The sequence below is a fragment of the Uranotaenia lowii genome, chromosome 3 (genome assembly GCF_029784155.1).
Source record: "Uranotaenia lowii strain MFRU-FL chromosome 3, ASM2978415v1, whole genome shotgun sequence".
Lineage (NCBI taxonomy): Eukaryota > Metazoa > Arthropoda > Insecta > Diptera > Culicidae > Uranotaenia > Uranotaenia lowii.
Window position 1 is genome coordinate 3,385,354 of NC_073693.1, and position 16,965 is coordinate 3,402,318.

A 16,965-nucleotide genomic window follows, 5' to 3' on the forward strand; every position below is an offset into this window, starting at 1 on the left:
AAATCATCGATTCATCGGTGCCACCGATTCAGGCAGCACAATAAAAACAAGAATCATTTAGTGAACGATTAGGCTGCGGGCTTTTCCTCGCCGTGCTAGAAACGCCTTCGCGGAATTGCGATAGATTTGTTTGGTGTTTTCTGCCAATGACTAGCCAGCTAGCCAGCCAGCCAGCCGGCGATAGGACCCAGCTATAAAACCTCCAGCAATGTAAGGTTTTATTTCTGCAAGCCCTCATAGAACAAACGGCACCATAGTTGAACCACTTTCATGGACCATTTTTGCGCCATCACATCGAATATATGCGCCGCGCATGAACACCTCAACTAGGTCACACGCCGCCGCACCGCCTGCCGAGCAAAAATCAAAGCCAACTTCTTGATACATTTTATTTGAATCAACCACATTCTAGAGCTACTAAAATACAAACATACATATCGTGTGGATCTAAGTAAGCCACAGAGCTCACACATCGAAGCAGGCCAGGCAGTCTGCTAGTGCTAGATTTCCACGGCTGTGCATTTCCACGGATAGAAATGTCAAAATTTGCTGCAGCGAAAACGACAATTAAGGCCTCCACCAATTCATAGCGGAATTACCGGTGCAGAAGAAAATTGAAGCAAGTTAAGTCGACTTAAGAACCTCATCCATCAAGGCTAATTACGTACAGACAGGAAACACTTGTTGAGGCACTTTTACTCAACCCCACAGCATGTGACTCAACTCGGCTAATGAATGTCCTCGGTCAAACACTTACCCCGTACCTGTTCTCGTAGGACTTAGGAGCATGCAACCGAAGCAAATACTTAGACCTCTCATTAGCGCAGCGCAAAGCGCGATGATGGTCCAATTTCTCAACATTGTGCAGAACCAAGAGCCAAGATCGGTGTGGCCTTGAGCTTCCGCGGGTTTACACCAGCAGCAGCAGCTGTTGTTGCAAGCAAGTGTTGAAGTATGAGCGGCGCAAAAACAAATGTCTAACGTGTGCTCTTCCAAGGTCGAATTTGTAGCAGGCAGCGGCCGCCATAATTGAACGCAACTGAACGCGCTCGATCTTTGGGTTCTTTTTGTATCTCCACTAATAATGGTAACAATAATAATGTGAATACGCACTTCGTATTGATTGATCGAGTGATCGATTGATCGGTTCTTTGTGTTCTGCCTTGTGTGAGTGTGTGTGGCAACCTTTAAGTGAATTATTGAGTAATAACTCTATTGGAGCCATAATTGCTGGCCAGATTCATTAGCCGGTATTGAGTCTGAGCCTGTGAAAGATCGAGTTTCGGTTGTTGAGATTTTGGCGAGTTTTTTGGAGGATTTTCCGGACTTGATGGATTGTTTGAATGGGTAGGCTGGGTTCATGGTGGGTTTGGTTTTTAAGTCAAAAGTATCACTGAGACCCAAACAAAGCCTCATGTTTGGAAATACCCATTTCAAGCACATTTACATTTGATGTATTAACATTTTCAAACCATAATTTTCCATAGCTATTTTTCTTCTAGTACATTGATTAACACTCATATGTTGGTGTTCACGTTGAACTTCAAAACCTTAAACTTTCAAAATTTTGATAGTTCATGTGTATTAAAATTATTGTTGAGTGATCTAAGGGTTAATAATTTATTCACATAAAATCACCGACCAGTAATTGATCCATTGTGATAGTTACTCCTTCTTAGAGCCTGCTATCAGCGTTATCTGAGATTTTGATTGGACCGATAGTTGATTGTTGATCGAGAATTTTATCCCGTTCTGTTATGCTTTGAATGGATAAACGGTACAAGATTGTTGCAGAACCGACAGTCGTCGTTTTGAATAATCTTAAAACTTTAATCAATATTCTTCAACCGAACAGTTCCCGTTCAAGAAATCTGCGTCAGTTCTTTGGTCGAGCTTGTCAAACATGTAGCTGATTAATTTGTTGATTCATCGAAAGAACCTGAAATTAAACAAAGTTTCATGCAAATTTAAATCCTTGCACCACCAAGACCAAGGAGGTGTATCGTTGTAATTCCTTCCGTTGGTCAGTAATTTGTTAATAATTTAAACACGAGGATTGTGGACCAGCAACATAGTCAGGCAGTCTAGTTTTTTTCAACATTTCAAGCCTTTTGTTTCTCGTCTATTTTCAGTTAACCTTCATAAATATATCAACTTAATGATAAAAAGGGATAATTGAACGGAATAACGTCGTTTTTAAACGCACCTTTAGAAGTAGACGGTGCCTTGTCCGAACCAATCCCGGTAACTGCTGGAGTGAGACAAGGGTGTATTTCATCACCGCTGCTTTTCCTCATTGTAAGAGCAAGTTCACTGGTGTTGGGAAAAAGTGGTAGAAATTTTTACATTTTGAAAATTTTACCATGCAAAAATGTTTTCAAGATCTTGGGGCGTTGTATTTTTTTACAACACTGTTTCCATTTCAGCCGTATGTGATAGAAATATTGCTATTTTTGCATCATAGCATGCGAAAATACAACACGTGTTGTAAAAAAACTAGAAGGCCACAGATCTTGAAAATGTTTTTGCATGGCAAAATTTTCAAAATTTGCCGTAAGTGTCGAAATTTCTACCACTTTTTCCCAACACCAGTGAACTTGCTCTAATGGATAAGATCTTGACTGGATCGATTGACTGTAGACCAAACCAAAGATAGCCATGGAATCCTTTGACAATGCAGTGACCTTGACCTGGCAGACGATATTATTTTGCTCACCCAAAGACAACAAGACATGCAAAACATACTCGACGACTTTACCGAAGGCTCCAAGGCAGCAGGTCTCAAATTCAATGTCGGGAAGACCAAGTCTATGGAGATAAACACAGTAGTTCCTTCCAATTTTGTGGTAGCTGGGCAACAAGTTGAGAAAGTGGAATGCTTCCAGTCCAGTATCTTGGTAGCCAGATAACGCCTGATGGTGGTACCTGGAAAGACATCGAAACCCGGATCAGGAAGACCCGATTCGTGTTTGCGAGTCTCCGTAACATCTGGCGCTCACGTCAGATCTCCCTACGAACTAATATCCAAATCTTCAACTCAAACGTCAGATCCGTATTGTTGTACGGGTGTGAAACTTGGTGTACATATGCTTTGACGACGTGAAAACGGCAAGTATTTGTAAATCGCTGCCTGCGGAATATCATCCGCGCTTGGTGGCCTGGCAACTGGATCTCAAATGAGGAACTACATCGCCGGTGTCATCAAAGGGCGCTAGAAATCGAGATTCGGGAACGTAAGTGGAGATGGATTGGGCACACGCTGCGAAAAGATGAAAACGAGATTGGCAGAGAGGCGAATCCAGAAGGTCATCGAAGAAGAGGAAGACCCAGAAACTCGTGGCGGCGACGAGAATCTTGACTGGGACCAGGTGAAGACGCTTGCGCCGGATCGTCAACAGTGGAGGTATTTTACCACGGCCCTATGCACCGGTGGATCGGCGCGGGATTATTAAGTAAAGTGGGCAACAAGTTGAGAAAGTGGAATGCTTCCAGTCCAGTATCTTGGTAGCCAGATAACGCCTGATGGTGGTACCAGGAAAGACATCGAAACTCGGATCAGGAAGACCCGATTCGTGTTTGCGAGTCTCCGTAACATCTGGCGCTCACGTCAGATCTCCCTACGAACTAATATCCAAATCTTCAACTCAAACGTCAGATCCGTATTGTTGTACGGGTGTGAATTGTATGTTTTGGGTATAATTAATCCATAGAGTCCGAAATGACATATTTTTCTTCTGAATGGATCGTGATCATTGGTGTGCAGACCTGTCCGGAGGTCTGCACCCCGGAAGGAACACCGGCGAGCCACTCGATCTCGAACTACTGAGGGAACGACGCGCTACCTGGCTAGCTGGCTTGCTAGCCGATTGACTGACCGACTGGCTCCTGCACGCTTGTGACGAATAACGCGGTATCGGTTTAATCCACTCACACATCCCCCTCCTATTCCAAACAAAATAATTTAATATAATTAACAAGAAATTGTTTTAAAATCGTTTCTTTTTATTAGGTTTTCAAAAAAAAAATTGAATTCGACAACAAGTTTGTTTTTGTTTTAGGAAATTCGTCTAGTTGTCTTCTGTCATGCATCCTATCAATGGAATGATGTGAAGTAGGTACAAACAACTTGCGCTACAATGCGTGACAGATTTTTTTCTATCTCATTTCCACCGCTCTTTCAATTTCTGTTGAACGAAATCATCCTAAACACTTCGATGAAATTAGATCTCTATTTAATCATCGACTAGCTTTCGACTTGCGAATCATTTCTCAAGCTGTTCTCCCAACCCGCTTTATTTTCAAATAAATTTAAAAAAAAAACTCTTCTCGAACCGATTTTTTCAAATTTCAAGTTGTCCTCTCGACTCGCTTTAAATTTAAATCGTATTTCAATCGATCCTTTAAAGCGGTTTCAAAAATATAAAATTTGTTGCTTCAATTCCTACTTTTCACTTAATGGTCGCGCGTCGATTCGTTGGTTCAATTCACTTGAAATTAAAACATATTTGAGGTTTCATTACGATGCCCATTATACATCGTTCTTAGCTGTCTCGCCTATGTTTCAATTATTTTTTCTTCCGCTGTCCTACCGACTCGCTTACTTTCTTATTATTATTTTCTCAAGCTGTGCTTCCAACCCGCTTGGTTAACAATCAAATAAACTACATAACTCGCCTTCTAATTTCAAGCTCAACTCGTATGAAATTTCTTATAATGCTTTCATACTCTTCCCTCAACCTGCCATTCAATTTCAAGCTTTCCTCTCAACTCGCTAGAAATTTCTAACGATACGGCTGTCCTCTCAACTCGCCTGTCAATTTCATGCTGTCCTCTCAACTCGCTAGAAATATATATCAATACTGTCAGGCTGTCCTCTCAACTCGCCTTTTAATTTCAAGCTGTCCTCTCAAGTCGCTTAAAATTCCTATCGAAAATTTCAGGCTGTCCTCTCAACTTGCCTTTCAATTTCAAGCTGTCCTCTCAACTCGCCTAAAAATTTCTACCGATACTTTCAGGCTGTCCTCTCAATTCGCCTTTCAATTTCAAGCTGTCCTCTCAACTCGCTTAAAATTTCCATCGATACTTTCAGGCTGTCCTCTCAACTCGCCTTTTAATTTCAAGCTGTCCTCTCAACTCGCTAGAAATTTCTATCGATACTTTCAGGCTGTCCTCTCAACTCGCCTTCAAATTTCAAGCTGTCCTCTAAACTCGCTTAAAATTTCCATCGATACTTTCAGGCTGTCCTCTCAACTCGCCTTCCAATTTCAAGCTGTCCTCTCAACTCGCTTGAAATTTCTATCGATACGTTCAGGCTGTCCTCGCGACCCGCTTGGAATTTCATTTTTATATCATGTCGTCTTCTCAACTTCAATGCTGAATTCATCAATTCCAGTTTCGGCATTATTTCACAACCCGCTAACTTGCCAAAACAGATATTTACTAAATTGTTCGTTTTCTCTTTTTCTTCCACTGCAATCTTGATAGCCCTCGGAAATCATCTAACAGCGTTGCTTTTTTTCGAATAACTCATTTTATCACTGTGTTTTTCACTATGAGTAATTCACAAACTTATTGATTATCAAGCAAGTTTGATGAAAATACATTAACCGTGAATCGATGACCACGTTTGTTTACATTTTCGGTCCTAATTTCTCAAAATAATGTTCTCGTTTTTAATTGTAAAGAGACATTACCTGCCACGGTCGCCAAATGTACAGACCTGTCCGGAGGTCTGCACCCCGGAAGGAACACCGGCGAGCCACTCGATCTCGAACTACTGAGGGAACGACGCGCTACCTGGCTAGCTGGCTTGCTAGCCGATTGACTGACCGACTGGCTTGTGACGAATAACGCGGTATCGGTTTAATCCACTCACACAATTGGTTATCATGAAATTTCTAATATTTGTCCAATAGCTTATGTTTATCCAGTAATTATCTGTCAAAAAGGACTTAAAATACTGTATTTATCTAAAAAACAGAAAATTGCGCCTTTAAGTATGTAATGACTTTAGGGTAGTAGATAAACTTTTGGAATTATCTTTGTCTGATACTTACAAACTGTAAAATGAGAACTAACATAGTTAAAGAACCTTTTGGATTTTACTAGATTTTTGCCTTGGGTCAGGGCACCCTGCATTAAGGATCAAGTCTCCTTTAAAAAGGATCAAGTCTCCTGTAACTAAAAAAGTATCAAAAATTTTTTAGTCTCTTCTAGTTTATCTACGAGCTCATGTATTGTTCCAACTTTTAGAACATATTTACTTGAAATTACACGCTGTCAGACGGTGAGTTGCAAAATTTTCCCAAAAAGATATAATGGAAATAAGAAAAGTGGATCAAGTATCCCCATTTTCCCGTATTTAGATTAAATTTTCGTGATATGAAATGAAAAAAAGAAAAATAAAGATGTCTTAATTCTACAAAAATCTTATGGTTTTATCGTATATACACCCTCTTTATTTCTTTTTGTTCTAAATTAAAAAAAAAAGTCTTTACAAGTCTTTTCTTTTCAACCTTTCTGGAGTATATTTAGTCTAATGACTTCAACCAATCTTGACGAAGCCTTACGGTACAAAGATAGATCGGTTAGTCGGGGGGCTCGATGCCTCTTTGCATCGCAGAAAAACACTTTTTAACTCTTGCTAAGCACTCTCGAGACAATCTCCAAAATAGCTTGGGAGCAAAAAGGATAGGAAATTATTCTTGATCTTTGCAATCCGTGAACCCTTCCATTATTCTCACCAAACCAAACCTATCCCATGTAGCAAAGTAGAAATGTGAAATGTCTTCACTAACGGAAACTTTAAACCCCCCCCCCCCTCCCTCTTCCGGTAGAAGACGAGGGTAAAGGGTTTTCATTTACACATCTGTAAATGATATTAATTACCACGTTTATTTTTGTTACTTTTGATACTCTGCAACGAACTCATAAAATAAGATAAAAAAAACATATTCATTTCTACGAACCATTCATTTTCACAAAATAAGTTCTATTTCTGGATTATTATTTGTGTCCGGTCAATATTTGAAATCATAAAGAGAAATTTCTGGACCTGACGGATTTCTCGCTCTGCGAGGTTAGTTTGGATGATAGGACAGCAGAGTGGTAGCTCTTTTTGCATAAGTTGATCACCATTCTAGATTTTTCCCGACCTGAAATACGCTATGCTTCTACACTGTCCAAGTTTCAGACCTACCTGAGATCGAAGCGGAAAATCAATCGTTTACATTCTGAGCGAATTATTCCTGATCTAAAAACCAGTTTTGTGTTGCCGTTTGCCAAAATTATGCAAAAATATGACCCGATGAATATTCAATGTTTGATGGGTAATCGGTATTTTGCTGTTTCCTGTCTTCGTTATTTTTTTAAATTACTTTATTGATTCATCGTTTCCAGTAAATCGAATACAAAAAAAATTCGTTGCTGTGAAAATTTCGGTTTGGTCTTTGACTTTACGTTTCGAAAATATTGACACCTCAAACAGCGCAAAAAGTGTTATGTAATTAAAATTCTTTAACGTGTCACATTGTCACTTCGTCTCCCAAGCGATTATCATGTCCCAAGTGAATTTCGTTTCGGACAGGAAAGATATGTATGTAACAAGAAAGAAAGAATGCTGTGGTGGCCATCGTCAAGGTTAAAGCTCACAGCGATCGTCACTACATACTCTGTACGGACAACTTACAAAAATAACCCTCATGAGGACGTAAATCACACGCGGGACTCTCTTCTACCGAAACCTCTGGCTTGCATGTCTGTTTAAGGCAGAACACTCATGACTAAACAAAAAACAACGCAAGAGAAAATATCCACTTGAACTTGTTCCATTCGGAAGACTGCAAGGCGAGGAGTTTAACTTGAAACGGGTAGTCAAGCGACGAGGTAGCCAAATCGGCCGAAAGATATAATAAATCGCTTTCCTTCAGAGTCTTGAGGCAGATCAGGTTCGCTACTGCTGAGTGCTGTGCCCCAATGCAGTGGCGTCCAACCGTTTTGTGGCTGTCGTCCAACATCATCGGGGGTCCCGTTCAATTACGCTCGCGAAACCGACCGATCGATGCCTTCGATGGCTTCGGGATCAACTCAACCATGACAGCGAAAGAGTGGGCCGCGCCGGGTTTCCAGTTCTTCGGCGTATCAATTATCGACGGACGCCGGACTGGGTTAAGGGGCTAAAGAGCGGCGTGCATGATAAGAAGCGCCAATGATGCCTAAAGAGTCCAAAGTGTACAGCGTGCCGGTTTTGCGCCGGCAAACGGCTAAGGTTAAGGGGCAGCAACTAGCCCAGCCAACATACCGGATTGGAATTATTTTCGTACATACCCACTACGCACTATACTATACATTACATAGCCACAGCCAAGGGCCGATCGTAAACAAAATGAGAAATAAAAACAAAACACATTCCCTAGGCCGATCGCACTCAAGGTAAATTTCTTCTTAATGAGCTGTTTGCGCCTCGTTTGGCCAGTTTGCTGATGTGTGGATTGATATGATTAAGGTTATTATGTTTTCTTCTTCTTCTTACTTTTCTTCATTCATCCTGTAGGCTTAAACTTGAACGATGTGTCGAGCTTGTTGCTGCAGCGATCGCAGTATGCTGGTACTTATTATCAAATAAACATCACATGAATAATAATGACTGTATTATAATTCAAAACTTTTGTCAACTCGTGTTAGGACGGTAAAAAATAAAAAAAATTAATTCGTTGGCATTCATTCAAAGTGAAAAAAAGTAACCAGATTTGTTATGTGCAAGCATATAAAGAAATTTCATAAAAAGCTGATTGTTTATATCAGTCCTGCCAATGCTGATCCCCCAAACCGATAACACTTCTCATTGCCTGAAGAAACTAGCATAAATCTTGAATCCGAAGACTTAAATGCCCTGGGCAGGAGGAACCTTCCAGCCAATGCGTTTCATTCCCTCGGCACCGACCACCGCCAATGAGTGCGTTAAATTTATGGAAATTACCACCAAATTACCGAAGAAATGTTCAACAAATCGAGCCCGAGTGGAACTCGATATCGGTTGCGATTTGACAACTTCTCACTCTGGCGAGCCAGCCGTCAGATGACGGCAGAATTGGCGACATTCGTGGTGGCAGCGGCGACGCACGGCTAGATATGGAGAAATGATTGCGAACGAGGCTTCATCAGACCTATGAGAATGGTGACGGAGGGACATGCCATTTTGTTGGCTAGAGAGGTTTCTTGCAATTCATACCTACTCAGTGATATTTGATCGATAATTTTGGAGGCGAAAACATTGCAAAACTCTCAATAAACCTAAGATTGTATGTCTAGAAAAATTTTGGATTTTCAGATGTAACTGAGTTCTGCACATTTGCGCATACATATACCTAATTGTTAGAAATTTCAAATAGTCCGCAAAAAACAGCATTCTCTGAAAAAATTTGCATTACAGCAACGAAATATTTGTTCTAATATAATTATAATTTTCACGACAGAGAGTAGGCAACGACTGATTGACATCGAACGCGTTTTTTTTAGCTTTGCTGATAATTCCAATAACTTTCATTTTTTAATCTTCATGTATTGAAACCAAGTGGTAAAAACGTGTGGCTGGTTGTTCACAGCAGGGAATAAGTGCTCCATACTTAAGGAAAGTCTCTTACAGATATATTTTAAATTTGCCTCATGGAGTTGGAAGAACCGTTCGTGATTGCGGTTTTGATTTTCGTGCCGGTTGGGGGAAGTGCTCCTAAGTTAGCATATTGAGTAATATTTACGTACGATTGACGAAGTAGCAGATAGATCAATAAATCAGTGCAGTTTGAAGGTAGTTTGCTTTTGACACATGGCAAAAAGGAAGTTCTATTGTTTAATAAAAAAAATTCAACAAGTATTTTTACAGTTTTGGTAAAATATATTGAACTTTAATAATCATACATACAGAATCTGTAAAAAAAAGTTAATAGTTTTTTTTTTTCTTAATGTTTTGAATTTCAACCCGTGTTTGCATGAACAAACACACCGTTACTTGTAAAACGATAATGTGAAGTCCACATTTAGTTCCGAAATTTTGTATAAAAACTTGAAAGTGGGAATAGCTTAGCTTAGCTTAGCTCGATTGACTACTCATATCCACCTTTACTCATAAGACCCGAAATGCTTAAGGAAAGTTTTTTTTTTCTAGAAATAAATTCTTTTTGATCAGCTTCGGACGGACAATCGTGAGGTGTTCAAAAGATGGAAGCAGCACTTCGATGAACACCTAAACGGCGCTCATGCAGGAGATCAAGACGGTGAGGGAAGGTACATCGCCGGCGTAGCCAACGACGTAGAGGAGCCACTTCCAACGATAAGTGAAGCACAGACAAAAAGGCATGACACTTTGAAGAACAATCTACAATATTTTTGCAAAACGTCTTACATATTGCCATCTAGTATCGACATTGCCTATTATGACAAAATGCAGCCGTGAACTGGTTCACGGAAATGTGGGAAATGTGGAACCATCATGACACCCATGAAATCAAACTTTTCATAAAATAAAGTAAACAATCAGATATGGATTATTGTTAAAATCATGCATCTTAAGTTCAATTAAGAAAGCGCGTTTTACCTACTTTTTTATACCTAAAATCCTTATAGTTGGTTGAACTTTTCATAAGTTAAAAAGAAAATTATTCACATGATTGAGTTTTTGTTGGTTTACTATGCGGTTTTGGGCAGTAGCTAATCAACAGGATTCAGGATCAACAGGAGCTATTCAAAAGTCTTGTTTAGTCATCATTTGTTTTAAAGTAAATATACAGCAGATTGAAGTTTATTTCAACAAAAAAAAAACAAAATCATTTGCAGTAGGAAACTTCCTTTGCATTTTCTTTGCAAAAAACCTCACGATTGCAACCAGATTATAAGGATTTGAAAAAACCGATTTGATTTTTTTCTTATTATAATTCTTATTTTCTTGCGTTGAAAAATTCTTTCAACTCTTGCCAATTGGAATTAAAAGAAATCACAGAAATCACAGAATTCATACACTCGGCAGCGTTTGACGATTTTCATTATTTTCGATCAAAATGAACAATCGTTTGTTGAGGCATCGAAAAAAACAACTCCAGCAGCAACTATCAGTTACCACCTCTTTCGTATAAAATCAGGATCCGTGTGAATGTTTGGTACTTGGACACTGGAAGTGGAGTTTCTTCGAGGTTTTTGGGAATTTTAAATAAAAAAAAACTTGAGACACTTTATACTATAGATACGACGTACTTTGTTTCCTTCTAAATTTTATGGGTGTAAGGCTCCATGAGAATATTAAAAAACAAACTGCTACTATGATGAAAAAGATTTAATATCCAGACTAGTGCACCCTAGTGGCGACATTGCCTAGCTTCGAGAAATCTTGAACCGGTTTGCAAAAACCGGAAACAGAGTGTCCCGTCTGTTTGCCTATGAGTGAAGTTAAGGAAGAAATTTGTCAGCTGAATAGCATTAAATCGGCAGGAAAGGACGGCATTGCAGCTGAACTTATCAAAAAGGGCCCGGAAAAGTTGGCCGATAGCCTACACCGGTTGATGGTCCGGATTTGGGACACAGAACAGTTACCGGAGGAGTGGAAGGAGGGAGTTATATAGCGACAAATTGAACTGTGAGAACTACCGAGTGATCACTGTCCTAAATGCCGCTTACAAAGTGTTGTCCCGAATGCTAATCTGCCGCCTAACGCCACAAGCAAACAGATTCGTAGGAAGTCACCAGGCCGGCTTCATGGAGGGACGGTCAATGACGGACCAGATCTTCACATTACGGCAAATCCTCCAAAAATGCCGTGAACACCAAGTCCCTACGCATGGGTGGAACGCAGTGCTGTGTGCGGATTTCAGGTGAATTGTCGAGTTCATTTGAATCACGCAGAGGGCTTCGACAAGTAGATGGTCTATCCTGCATGATGTTCAACGTGGCTCTAGAAGGTGTTATTCGACAAGCGGTGCGTGGGCGAAATGCGGGGCACGATTTTCAACAGATCTAGTCAACTTATCTGCTTTGCCGATGACATTGATATAGTCGGCTGATCATCTGTGGCGGTAGAGGAGATCTATCACAAACTGAAACGCGAAGCAGGAAGGATTGGGTTGATGAATTATCCGGATACGAGACAGACCGAATCCGAAATGATAGTTATCAGCCGTGAGATCCGGCAGCGAATAATCAGCGGAAGTTGTGCCTACTATGGACTCCACAAGCAACTGCGGTCGAGAAGACTTTGCCCTCGCACGAAGTGTAACCTGTATATGATGCTCATTGGACTGGTTGTTCTCTACGGGCACGAGACATGGATATTGCTCGAGGAGGACCTGCGTACACTCGGAGTATTCGAGCGACGAGTGTTAAGAACCATCTTTGGCAGACTCTACGGCGAACCCAGTATCCAGAAGGTGGTTAAGGCTGGCCGGATACGCTGGGCAGGATATGTCTCGAGAATGCCGGACGACTGTCCTGTAAAACATGGGTTTGCTACGAACGTGGGGTGCCCGAGAAATTGGAGAACGGTTGCCATGGACCGAGTAAGTTTTAGGAATTATGTTCGTCAAGTTATGTCGTGAGACGGAAGACTACAAAAATAATAAAGCACTACATGATTTGAGAAGATTTTAAAAATGTTGTTCACTGTTGGGCTTGAACTCATGACCATTTGTCAGAGGACCCCTACTGGCAACTTAAGTTATAGCCGGACCTGGAATTTATGGTTTAATGTTAGACATATTTCTATTAAAATTTTAAAACCACCATATTTTTAAATAGTGCTGTAAAGTATATTTAAGAACATATCCGGTTATTTTAAGGTAATTTTGAATTTATACATCCATAATACATTTGATATATATTTTTGAAACACCCTTTTTCGTTAAAACTAAATAGAGGAATATTCTAATATGGAAAATATCGCAAAACGATTGTTTACATTACTGGAAGAGGTTTTGTAAATTCGTTTCGAGTTCATATTAAAAATGAATTTAATACTGCTCTGAATTCTACAGTTAAATGTACAGTAAAATTCGATGATTATGAAAACTTAAGTAATTTGTTTTGATAAAGCAATTTGTAAATAAAAAAAAAACTTATACGATAATCGTGACGGTTGCTTCACTATCATTGCATAGTGGAAAATAATTGGATTCCTTAGCTATAACAAAAATCGCAGCTAAATATTGACTGAACAGGAATAAATCCAATCGTATGGGATTTTTCAGGAATCCAAATCTACAGTTGGTTTTGACCGAAGTGATTTGTGAGTTGAGATATTTAGCTCATATTATTTTTTTTTTTTTTGGAAAACTTCATTCTAGCCGAGAAAATTTTTAAGCGAAATGTTCATTGTATTAGTAAACCATTGGGCAAAAAAGGTGACAGCATCATGCAAAATGAATGAGAACAGACCTCTTGTTTGTGTGTTGTGAATTTTTCCAAAAGTTAGCTAAGATAGATTATTCGGGGATTCGTTTTGGATAAAGTTTTTTACATAATGATCATACCAATTTTGAGCTTCCTTTTTGTTATTTAAACTAGAGCTCAAGGTGTTGAAAAGCACCTCCTTCAGATTAAAAATGATTGATTAAGGCATCGCGACATTGGTCGCAATCACATGGGGGCGCTTTCCAACATTGTGAATGAATCAGTGCGGCGTCGGCGGCGGCGTCTCTTTAAGTAAGCAGAAAGGAAATGTCGTCGAACTTTAGAGCCAGGCTAAATGGCTAGTGTTTTGCATCACTTTTTTGAAGTGCAAGTCGCCCCAATGAAATGAAGTAGGAAGATTGGGGACCCCTAAAAGGGTTTCGATGGTGATCAGTCACATTTCTGGTCTCCCCCTCGAAGGCCAACAGGAACCGATTTGGGCTAGTCAGCCAACTAGGTGAAGGGAATTTATCGGAACTGCCACGATCGTCTGGGTCGACGGAATAACAGTGCGTGGATTTTTGTGTCGTCTTGTTGTGAAACTGCAGGGAAAAGGGATGAACTGTAGCAGTTTGTAGAAGAAGGAAGAAAACAAAACCAGATCCTTGTTCCCGAATCTGGTTTAGTGGACCTGTCCTTATATGGGTTGTAACCGAGTAAAGTTTCAAATACCTTAGAGTTTGAGTTTTATCTTTGCTGGCGTCCCTCATGATTTTCTTTGGATTATATAAGCTTACTCTTGAAAATTATTTCCGATGAGTTTTGCAATCGGTATTGGTATAGCAATTGCCAAGGGATTAGAATTATCTTCAAACCTAATGATCTTAGTTCGTCTTGGTAGATCTTGGTACCTGTAAATTTGAATAAAGCGCAAATTGGTATGGGGTAAGTGGGGACGGTAAATTTTCCCTTTGAATCTCAGTAAATTTTCAACAAAATTGCGTTTTCTTGATTGAATACAATACTTTATGGCTCGAACCGTCCAAAATTTTGAAAAAAGTTAAGTTTCGATTTTAGCGAAAATATATACTTTTTCCAGAAAAAAAACAAGTACTTTTTCCAACTTTTTATGATCCGAAAGCTGTCCTCACTTACCCCAGGTAGGGTTTGAAGACAAAATTTTAGATTTTGCGAATTTGAAATTTGAGTTTGAAAAAGATGCTTGTCACCTCCACATCTTAGTTTAAAATAGAAAATTAACAAAAAGTCAAATTTTCGGAACCGTTTCTCTTTTACAGTTATTGGATAGATTACAAGAAAATTTAACATTCTGCATCAAAAGTTTCCAAAAATAGTTCACAGTATTGTTTAAATAGCCATCGTCTCCACTTACCCCGGTGTACCTTAGCTTATTTTTTAGGCCTTATTCAAATAATTATTCATTAGTGTTCAGAATTAACTTTTAAATTTTTTTTTATTTATATCTACGATTTCTCTAGAAAACAAAATTCATGAAGTGCACGATGATTATTATGAATACAAAAATTTACAGGATTTCCAAATATGTTGAAAAAAAAGTTATTAAAATCAAATTAAATACTGCTTTATTAAAAAAATACTTGATTTTGTATTTCACAAAGAAATAAACATTTAATCTTTTTTTAAACTATCCAATCGTTTGAGAGATAATTTGATTCAAATTTGTGTAATGTACCTTCAACCACCACTGCTGTTAAGTGTTTAAGTGGTTTTCGATTCTCATAGCAGCATTCAATGGGATCAATTGATTCCTTTGAATAGGTAACAAAATCTGGTCAGGAAATAAAAAAGCAGCTCAATCTTGCAAGATAGATTTTTTCCGCGTAGTTTGATTCATATTAACAAAGTTAGTAACATTATAATAATAAAAAATCTTACGTTGCAAGAATGAAATATGTAAATAAAAATAATAATGATGATAAAAGTTTAAAAGTTAAAAAAAAAACGGAGTTTTAAAATTTATCTACTGAGTTTAAATTTTACTTATAAATGTTTTAAATTTTATAAATGACATTTTTTTTTTAAATTTTTCTGCCTTGTAAGTCTCATATTTTCTAAAAAAAAAGTGTATCAATGGTTTCTTGAGTTACACTGATGAATGTTTTGAAATAAAAATTGACAGAAAATTGAAATTGAGATTCGAAGAAATTTATAAAGGGTCAAATTTTTTAATTCAAATTATTAAATTGAAAAAAAAATAAATTTTTCAGTAAAATTGAAGAAAGGTCATCAAAAAGCTCGAAATATTTTTTTCATGAAAAATAGTCTATCATTTTGGCGCATTCTGATGAATAGAAAATAAAATAAAAATTATGTTAGTGTTGGTTTTTACAAAGTTTCATTCACTTACCTTTTGATCGACGGCAATTATTTCAAAATAAGAGTTTAACAAGTCTTCTGCAAATCCCACAAAATCGATTTTCAACAACTGGATGCTCGGTGGTGCTTGTGAATGTCAAGATGATTCACTATTCCAAATCATTAATTTCCTTTTAGTATCCGGGACTAGTTGAGGTTTTAGAAATAATTTTGTTAAATATTTTCACATAAAATTTTTGCTTATTTTCACATGAAACTTTTCAAATTATTTTTCACCAACTTCACATTTTTGTTATCATTCAAATATTTTTGTAAAAAATTTAAAATCACTTTTTGAGTTGAAACTTTTTTTTAATTGTAACACTTGGTTGACCAATATCAAATAATTTCCAAATAATTCCTCTTCTCCGCTCAATGTTAAATACGAAGGTACATTCAATAAATTTCAGAATCACGTCGACCACTTTCACTTCCAGCGGAAGTTAACTACGAATCCTGACAATCTCGAAAACGAATCGATCAACTGTAGGATCATATTCTTACGCTTCCAGAACAACACTTTTCAACAAATTTTCGATCTTTTTTTTTTTTTAATAAAAAATCAATAAACGGTTCTGTTTTTGATGGCAATTTCCAAAATCCGAAAAAATAATCCTCAGCGCAAGAACTCCACCAAAAAATTGGACCACGAGAAGCACGTCCTAAATTCGAGGAGGCTCACCACCGAATGACAAACGCGCGATTCCGCCAGACGAGCAGCTTAACGCGATACCGAACTCCGCGAAATCTAAGATCCGTATGAGCGTACGCGAGCTTAGATATCCAGAATGTAGCAACTGCAGGCAGACGGACAGACGGAGTCAGGATTAGATCGCGTTAATTTTTGAGGAAAGAAACAGAACGACGACGACGCCTGAAATGTAGTACGCCGCCAGGCCAAACTGAGCCAAGCTGAGCAACGATCAGAAAAGTAGAAAAGCAAAGCCCGTGTGTGTGCTTCTTCACCCCCGAAATAAAAACGATCCGTTCGCGCAAAGATTCAACGATTCACTAAACTACTAGGGGCGAGCTTCTAGCTAGTGTACTTACCTACTTACTTACTTGTTTGCTTACTTGCCCCGTACTCGGCGCAATCATCAGCAGTCAGCCAGTCAGTCAGTCAGCAGCAGGCTCAGAATCAGCCCAAAGCCACAAACAGGTAAGTATAAGCAAGTACCGATATAGCAAGTACGGCACTGT

At 38.7% G+C, this 16,965-nt stretch overlaps 1 protein-coding gene across 1 annotated transcript in view; it reads right to left on the bottom strand.

Moving 5' to 3' along the window:
* LOC129750525 (scavenger receptor class B member 1) overlaps positions 1–16,763 on the bottom strand; it is a 144,455-nt gene extending 127,692 nt beyond the window's left edge. Inside the window, exon 1 of the mRNA XM_055745482.1 lies at positions 15,758–16,763. The gene's annotated coding sequence lies outside the window, so the exon portion shown is untranslated. The remainder of the gene's footprint in view (positions 1–15,757) is intronic.
* Positions 16,764–16,965: the final 202 nt, after the last annotated feature.